Source organism: Numenius arquata, chromosome 8, assembly GCF_964106895.1.
Source record: "Numenius arquata chromosome 8, bNumArq3.hap1.1, whole genome shotgun sequence".
NCBI classification, from domain to species: domain Eukaryota; kingdom Metazoa; phylum Chordata; class Aves; order Charadriiformes; family Scolopacidae; genus Numenius; species Numenius arquata.
This window is the reverse complement of record NC_133583.1, coordinates 44,302,670-44,311,791: the sequence shown is the minus strand read 5'-3', so window position 1 is coordinate 44,311,791 and position 9,122 is coordinate 44,302,670.

The window sequence follows — 9,122 nt, the reverse complement described above, 5'->3', positions numbered from 1 at the left end:
CCAGGGCTCCGTAACTGCACAAAGCTGTGCGGTGTCAAGTGTCTAGTGGAGACTCCCAAGGAGCCTGGAAACCAGGCAAACCCAGGAAATCCAGAAACTGTGAGGTGGGGCCAACCTCCAGAGAGGATGGTGTACCCCTCTTGAAGAGCCTGTTGGGTGTTAACTATGTGTTTGTAAACATTTTGTCCTAAAAAGCTGGGTCTCTTTAGCAAAGTTCTAAAAAATTGCTTTTCAGAAATGCTTACAATTATAGAGCTTAGGTTAAAATCTACATGTTTCTTACAAGTGACTGCAATTAAGGTATCTTTACTAGCTGGTCATTGAAGAGGAGTACAGCTGCATTAGATATGGGGAGAATGGTTTCCCTATGCTAAATAACTCAGTGGGATTCCCAAAATCTTGTTCTGCACGGTAGGAACGTGAATCTCCTCTGGGAAAAGGGGGTAGGAGAGAGAGGGGCAGTATGGAGGGACATTTGCTAGCTGATCTGATTCCAGCATGGGAAAGACCAGAACCAGATCTCCCACACCCCAAGCAGGTGCTCTGGGTAGATGATAGTCTGTCATAATCTCCCTCAGATTTACCTGTCTAGTTCTCTTTTGGATTTCAGTAAAGTGGTGTTGTTAATACCAGTGTGCCTTTTTTAAACAAGTAGATTTTATTCCTAAAGCTCGTATCAAAAGATTTGGTATCTGGGGAGCCACCACCACTTTTCAGATCCATCACCAGCTGAATTACCTGGATAATATTACTCTCCATCATGATGAGACATGGCAGCAGGGTTTGGCAGGATGTGTTTTGTGTTGTGGAGGATGAAGATGCTGGGTCTTTGGCCTAGTCTGGGTCCTGGTTACCCCTGGCTGTTTGCCAGGATGAAGCCATTCACTAAAAGCAAACCAAAGCCACCAAAGGAACAGAAAGATATCTTTGAGAAATCATCTAAGTATACCAGATCCTGCCTTTGTGCAGTAATTTAGGTAAGATGGTCTACTTTTCCTTATATTTTTAGGACTCAGTAGCATTTTCTCTGTCAGGCTGTATCTGAGGAGGGCTGCCATATAGCTGAGTGGTTTTCTGCTAACTGCTGTGGTAGCCACGTGTTCTCATTAGTGGCAACATCAGTGTGATGTTAGTATCTTGCTTGCATCTCAGAGCAGACTCCGTTTGGCTGGCTGTAGGCTAGCAGCCACCTTCCTCTGTCTCAAAGCAAGGCAGTGCTGCACAGTTTTCCATGAAAAAGCGTTGCTGGACATGGGTGTTTGTGTTTCATAGCAGCAGTACGAGACACCTGGATCCAAAATACATGGCTGTTTCTAAAACAACATAAACATCACGCACAGACTTGATGGCTTTCCATCTCCAGATAGACATTGCTTACGTGGCCAATCATTGAAGGTAAACCATATGGCCATATCTCTTTTTTGTTGTGTATTTCTCCCATATGTCAGTGTCTGGAACACATTTGGAGTACTTGACTGGAAAAGGGGCAGGAGTTGGTCCTTTCCACCTTACAAGCATTTCACCAGCCAGTGAGCTCCAGCAGGCTGCAGGAAGGCAGATTCTGTACATTTCCTTGTGCTGGGTCTCTTTTTGTAATTTCGCTATACGCTCTCCAGACAGTGCCATTAGAGCATGTAAAATTTAATTTCCATCTCATCAGTGTCAGAAGCTGATCAAAGAGTGCCCACAAAAAATTATTGTGCTACTGGCTGCATCCAGAACATATGGGCATAGCATTAGTCACCATGGCCTCCACAGCTCCTCCAGCGATTACCATCAAGGAGAACAGGCATGTCATATACTTTAAAGGAAGACATGCATTTCCCAATACGTCTCCTAACAGTGAACACCTCTAATTCTAGTATGGCAGGAAAAGTCAGAAATTGAGCCTTATTTAAATCTGTAATGTAGTCAACCTCGTTGTCACCTAAACCGCAGTGCCTGGGGCATGTGTGTTATAAGCCGCTTGCGTGCACTTTGTTTGGGGGCAGCCCTCCAGTGCCAGCAGACACAGCTCCCGCCTAGGGCAGCGAGGCTGATAGGGTGGCAAGAAACAGCAGGGCTGGGATTTTTCCTCTTCTAATACCAGCTTCTTATTTCTGCCTTAACATACTGAGGAATGACACTTTCCTTACTCTCCTCACACCAAGGGGTATTTTCTGTTGGCTAAACAACATAAAGTATGTCATTTTACTTAACCATCTTTGTAATCTCAGATAATGAAGCCACCAGGCACATATTAAAATTAGCGTCGCTGCCCCGAATAGACGTTTGGGTCCTGGGTAGACTTCTCCCCTGGCTTTGTTCTGCAACAGGAAAAATGCTAATTAAAGTATAGAAATACAGTTTACCAAAAAAGGCTGGAGCCTTTACAACGTGCTCAAATCGCCTGTTTTCTGGGGAAAGTGCCCACTGCCCTTCTCCTCAGGGCCCTGGGGGGATCTTGACCATTGGGAGTCAGTTTTTAGCTGTTCTCTCATCTTGGCTACGGCAAGGGATCAAACACAGTGAGGGGATGTCGGTGGCCGCCCTGCATGGGATGGGAAGGGTCACTGGAGCCCTGGAAACATGGTGAGCCACCAGCCAGGGGGGAGGAGGAGGCCTTGGGGGTCCTGTCAGGCTCTGTGCTCAGTGTGAAACTTGTTAGCAGCAGAGATTTGTTTCGGGGCAGCCGACCTTGGCATAAGGATGGCCCAAAGCAAGGTCCAAGTCGCTCTTTGGAGCCCTCAAGGATTTATAGGTCACAGGGGCATCACCAAAAATAATATGCAGAGGAATATGTGTATCTCATCAAGTCCATGAGGGCTGCAGAGATAAGAACAAAAAAGCTTGCTGGTTGATATGCTGCTTGTTTAAAAAACATTTGTGGGTGGAGTGCACGTAGACGTGCAGCCTTTCATACCTCCTCATTTGTTTTCATGTAGACACGTATCAAAAGTGATGCCTCCTCCTGCCATATCTGGGGTACTGGCTTTCCTCAATAAATTCACCTTGACTGGATTTCTTTTTCTGTGGGCTCCCACAAATCCCACAGTCTATAATTTTGTTGCTGTTTATTATTAATAATCATATGTATAGTAGATAAGTATATGGTTGTTTCTTGCCTCTCATGTGTGCAAAGAGGAGCAAATATGTCACTTCCACTCTGAGTCTGTTTATGTGACGATGAAGTTGAAAGTTTCCATCCTTATGTTTTATACCCTCTGTGATACGGACGGACTTGCTTTGAATTATGCTTGCTCTTTTTTCACTCCTTCAGATGATCTTTCATTAGCTGCCGTGGTCCCGTATCTGTCTGTCCACACAACAGAAAGAAGGAACTGATACAGAAACCTTCTCCTTTGACATTTCCATCAGGAATAAACTTCCCTGTGGGTCTGCCCTTTGCTAACTTCCCATTTGTGTTTGGGTTTGCTCCAAAGAGTAAATAAGGAGACATTCCCAGAAGCACCAGCTCTCTTTGTGAAAAGCGACTCTACGAGCTAAAGGTAGTTTTCAATCGTGTCAGATTGTAGTCTTTTTATATTAATATGAACTTTTTAAAAATTATTGCTATATTAAGTTAAAAATGGGGTACTTGTCTGGGAAGTACTTAGGCAAAATATGTCTTTAGGAAACATATCTGCTGATTTTCTTTGTGAAGAAAGAATCTGTGTTATAGAAAGTAATTGAATCGTCTTTCTTTCTGTAGTTTGTTTTTTTTCACTAGTGATTTCCAGATTTCCCAGGTTTTGCATGTCATTGTAACAGATTGTATTGGTCACACATTATATGTGCAGATACAGTTCTTCAGCGTTTTAAATATATTTCCTTCTAGAGAATTATGATAGAAATAGGAGTGTTAGTATAAAAAATTTCCTTCCATGCATTTTCAGGAAACTGTGATTTAGCAAAGTTGAGAGCAAAAGTAGAGGGTGTAACGCACTGGGCAACTTGCGCTTTAAACCCAAATACGCCTCCTGCAGAGGAGAGGTTTGCTTATTTCCGTGCAATGGAGCATCTAAAGCCAGTAGGACAAAGTGAATCAGGTCATGAATGTACAGTTTGGAGCTTATCTTGTTTGAAGCAGTAATTGTGCTGCCCAACACTTGCTAAGAAGCTGCTGTTTGCAAGGCAAATATTTTGTATCAAGTCATTACTGGGTTTGTTACAAGCTGTGGACACATAATAAAAAATGACTACAGTAATATCTTGATGATAGTCCCTCCACTGATCAACTGCAAATGATCTGATTAACAGTCAGCTGCTGATTCCCAGTTTAATTAATCCTGATGGGCTATTGATGCGCTGCAACTGTTTGTCCTAATAATGAGTTTTGAAATTAGACTGTGACAAGCCACTTAGACAGCTGCCAAGGAAAATAATCATTTAGGAAGGCGAGCAACGGAGACTGCAGAGGAGGAATGGCTGCTATTTGACAGAAAATTCACATGGCTGTGTCACATGTGTTTTATTTTTACATTTGGAGCACATTAACTGTACCAGCAGTAAGTGGTGACTGCAAGACACATAACTAGCTTTACAATTAAGAATGCTACTTCTCATCAGTATGCAAAAGCTAAACATGAAACCTGAAGTGTGTTAATAGCAGAATATATGTAGCTACAGACCATTGAACAATTTAGGTCAGTCCTTTGCAATGTTTAATTAGACTAATATATCTGTTTGCAATTAATAACAGATGTGACAAGCTAATGTGTCCATGTACTGACAAATTAACCTTTGCCCATCAGCTGCTCGGATCTGTGAGAAAAGTGCCATGTTTTGCCTCAGTTCAACTGAACCTAAATAAAATTGCAGGATAATTATAAACATAAATGTTAATAGAATGTGCTTTCCATGGGAAGCAGAAACCAAAGGCAAGTATTTCTCAGCCAGGTCGTCATACTGTACTTTGCCACGTGACAAAACCTGCAAATTATTTTTTTCCTTTTGTCTCAGTGCAATTAGTGTTTGGTTTGACAGATGCTAGTTCGATAGTCCTCGTTGCCCATGGACCTGGGACATACCAGAGACCCTAAATTAATAGCCAGGGTAAGAATGCTTCCATAGCCATTCGGTCTTTGGCTTTATTTGCTGTCTGCGAGCAAATGTGCCCTCAATTTGTGACAAGCCTTGCCACTGAAGTGACGTGGCAGACATGTCTGTCAGGACTTGGGCTGAGGCCATCAGCATATTCCAGATAAGTAATGGGAGCATCTCTCACCCCCTGGGCTGGTGGTCTGCTTGCATTTCCAATATAACCTCTCTCTCTCACTCTCTTTCAGTTCCTCCCCCCACCCCCTGCCTCCCTTATATATATAATTTTATTTTTTTTTTAAATTATAGGACCTTATATATAATATATACATCTTATAGGCATCTTTCCCTGCTCTGCATTAGGGTCTATTAATATACCCCTGTTATTGATGGGATTTATTGAGATTGCGTATATAGATACATATACTCACACACATACAAATACACACATAAATGTGTGTGTACATATGTATAGACATTTATGTATATATATACACATACATGTACATGTCTATTATTTATAGTAAAGGTACTTGCACATAATATTTTAATACAAAATTTCAAATTCCATGAAAAGGTTATTTTCCTCTAGATTTGACCTGAACTGCATGCTTTTTATATTTAAGATTTTGAAAGCGAGTGGCATGTTTGGATGCTCCATGTCTGCATGCTTGCCACTTCTGCAAAATCAGCCTTTTTGGGCACGTTGATGTTGGATGTTGGCATATTGGCCTCCTCTCAGTGCCCTTTGTTAATGGCTGTCAGAGACTAGATACTGACCTAGTGAGGCCCAGTACTGCCAGACTTGAAAGCCTTGCTCTGCATTTTTGCGCACTTGTTTATGTTGATTAGGAATATATTAATAGGTGACGTCCCTGGAGGCTGGCTTCATGCTGAGATGGCCTGAAACCTGTTGTGTGATTCAACATGGTACGTTCTGAGGAGCAACCAAACCTTGGACTCCTACTGCAACCCAGGAGACGAGGGTCTCCAGCACTGGTCAGTTTGGAGAAACTTTGAGCACATACTCTGCTGAGCGCTTTTCGCTGGTACCTAAAGTTTTGGTCCCAGAATCACCCCATCTTTGGATTATGTTTATAGCATCACATCTGCGATTGAATAGTATCAAATTATCAACTGCCCAGAGCTAGCATCAGGATTTGAGGAAAAACTCATAAAAATGGAGCAACATTAAAACGCAAAGGAACTACCAGTTACAAGTGCTGCTGCTCCCTTGGACACCTGCTTTGTGCTGCTTGGACATACACATTAGCACTCGACGTATATCAACATCCCTTACCCAAATAAGTGTCAAAAGGTAAAGTATCATTAGCTTTCATCCATAAAACCACAGTATCCACCTATTTCCCCTCATAAAGGTCAGAGACTCGCAACCTGCATGTACTGCCCCTAAAATGAATGCCACATTGTCATCAGCATTCCGCACCACAGCCGCATAATAAAGGGAGCCCAGCCAGACACATGAGAAAGAGGAGATAAAAAGAAAGCAGAAAGCAAAAATAAAACGCCTTAAGTCTGTGCTGCAGACTTTTGCCCTCCCTCGCTAATCGATTGTCCTCCTGGTGTTCGTTCTCTCTACCGAGTGACGGGCTGCGGATAGACCTGCAACTGCCCAAATACATGGCACAACCCTGGCCCATGCAGGCAAGAGCAGCAGCAGGAGGTCATGCAGCTCTTCCACCCAAAGAGCAAGCAAGTGCTGCTCCTACAGCACAGGCGACTCATTCTCCTTAGCTCTGACAAACTTTAAGAGAGACCCTTGCTCCCCTTTCACTCTCTGGAAATTTTGCTTCATGGAAAAGGTTTCTCTGCCAAAGCTGTCCTTTCCAAGGGGAATGGAGATGGAGAGCAGCAGGAGCCATGGGGGTGCTCCATATCTGGTGGCACCTCTCTCACCTCTGCATCTCTCTCATTACGCTCTATTAATAAACCCATGTTATTGATGGGATTTATTGAGAGTGGACCTTGGGCAGGCTGGCCACCTGCCATGCTCATGGGGGTTAACAGCAACAAGTCACAGGATGATCCAAAGGCCAATTATTCTGTCCCATAGCCCACATCTTAAAGCAAATCTTTTTGAAGTGCAATTACCACCTCACTTGAAACTCTAAATGAGTACATTTTTCAATTCTACCTTGGAATGATCAGTTTGATTTCTTTTTTCTGATCTGGTAGGTATGTTCATCCTTCAAATTAAAAATAAATTAGAAAGATATGTACTCTGAATCAACCAACAGCTGGGAAAAGAAGAGTGCAGCCTATTTTGACATAAAAATAGACCTGGAAGATGTGGGCAATCCCAGTCTTTCCCTTGAAGCCCTGAGGTGAGGCCAGAAGAAATGAGGGTAGAAGGAAGAGGCGCCGTGTGCTGAGAACCCCAGTGTTACAGCTGTTTGCTGCAGAAAGGAACAAGCCCTACAACAGAAACTGCTGCCCAAACTAGTTAAGGTGCAGGCTATATGTATGCTTACAAAAGAGGTATGCCTCTGCTTACACACTGGCTGGAGTTTCAGGCTGTTCTCTTTCTTTTAGGCAAGAGTTTTGAACTTTGCTGTGTGTGTTTGGTGACGGGACAGCGCGGGCCACGTCGGGCATGAGTTTCTCTTTACAGAGCGGCAGAGGGGAAGAGTTGCACCATACTCAGGTACTTTGAGTGCCCAGGGCTTGAGCTACAGCAGGCCTGTGCCAGCTGCACAATGGACTGGTCTTTTAAGAAGGTTTGTTTTTAGTAATTGTACAACTGCTCGTGTGTTTGAAGGAGGGAATAGATTTTGAGATGACTCCTGCCCCCTTTTTGCCCTGTGTATTCCTGGGAACATGGCAGAGAGGTAGCTACTGGTGCTCAGGGGAAAAAAGAAGTGTAATGGATTGGAAAAGTGTATACTTTACTTTGAAAAGTTCATCCACACGTTTCTGAGTAGTTTTCAAAAAAAAAAAACAGAAGAAATCTATAAATGCTACATAACTTTTTCATGAATATGGCCTTTAGCTAGGCTGAACTTCCAAAAATGGGTTTGAACTACTACTATACTGTATCCCGATGGCTCCTGGTGTAAGAAAGCCTGTGTTTGTGTGCTTCCAGGAAACCATTGTGACAGCTGTAGATGAACCTAAATACCAGGAGATATAGAACCATTAATATGTAAATGATGTGTGGGGATTTGGAGTAGATTTATCCCTCTCATCCCAGTTGTGCATGTGGCTGCTGAGCTGAGGGATGTTCCTGCGCCTGATTCTGCAGGAAGCCAATATTGAGCTTTGGAAAGTTGAGCAGTTTAAAACTGAAGCCAGTTCCTGGCCTTTGGGTTCGCGTGTTCCTGCCGCGGCCAATCTCACCGCAGAGGTGCCAGAGGTGGATGTTGTGTGCAGGATCCCAGCGCAATGCCCAGTGCACAGGCTAAACACTGAATACACTCTTCTGAATAGGCTTTTTGTTTAGGTAGCAAAAAGAAATTAATGAAAATCTGATATTCAGCATATAGGCAGGCATAGCTGAAAGGGTGGAATTAACTCTTTGACCATCATTCTTGCTATTTTACTTAAAAATGTGAGGTTTTGTAATGTTTCTTGCACACTGTAACTTTTGCGTCTCACATTGCAAGATTTATTTCATTTCTCTATAGAGCTACAATCAAAGGATACGGGTATGAAGGGCCTAATAATTTTCAGAGATTTTTGTTTCAAGCCATTAAAGCTGAAATACATTACTCCCTTTCCAAAGCTTTCAGAAAATAAGCAGATGAAAGCTCTGGGCTTTTTGTTGTTCTTGTTCTTCCACTTGTACAAATAACATATAATAACACTTGCATTCGAAAACTGGGGGGTTTTGCCCTTCATATCCCAAAACAGTATAAATTGATGTGGTTTAGATCAGCTATTAAAAATTCCTCTCTATTCGCCGCAATTTACAGCAAAGCAATATGGCTCTGGTAGACTGGTATTATGGATACATGGTATTACTGCATAACCTATCACCATATGAAATTAGATTCTTTATCAAAAACAAAAGTTTTAGCAGGATGAAATTATGATTCTGTGAGCAGGTCTCCTGCTCTGGCATCAACATTGATGCAAAATTGATG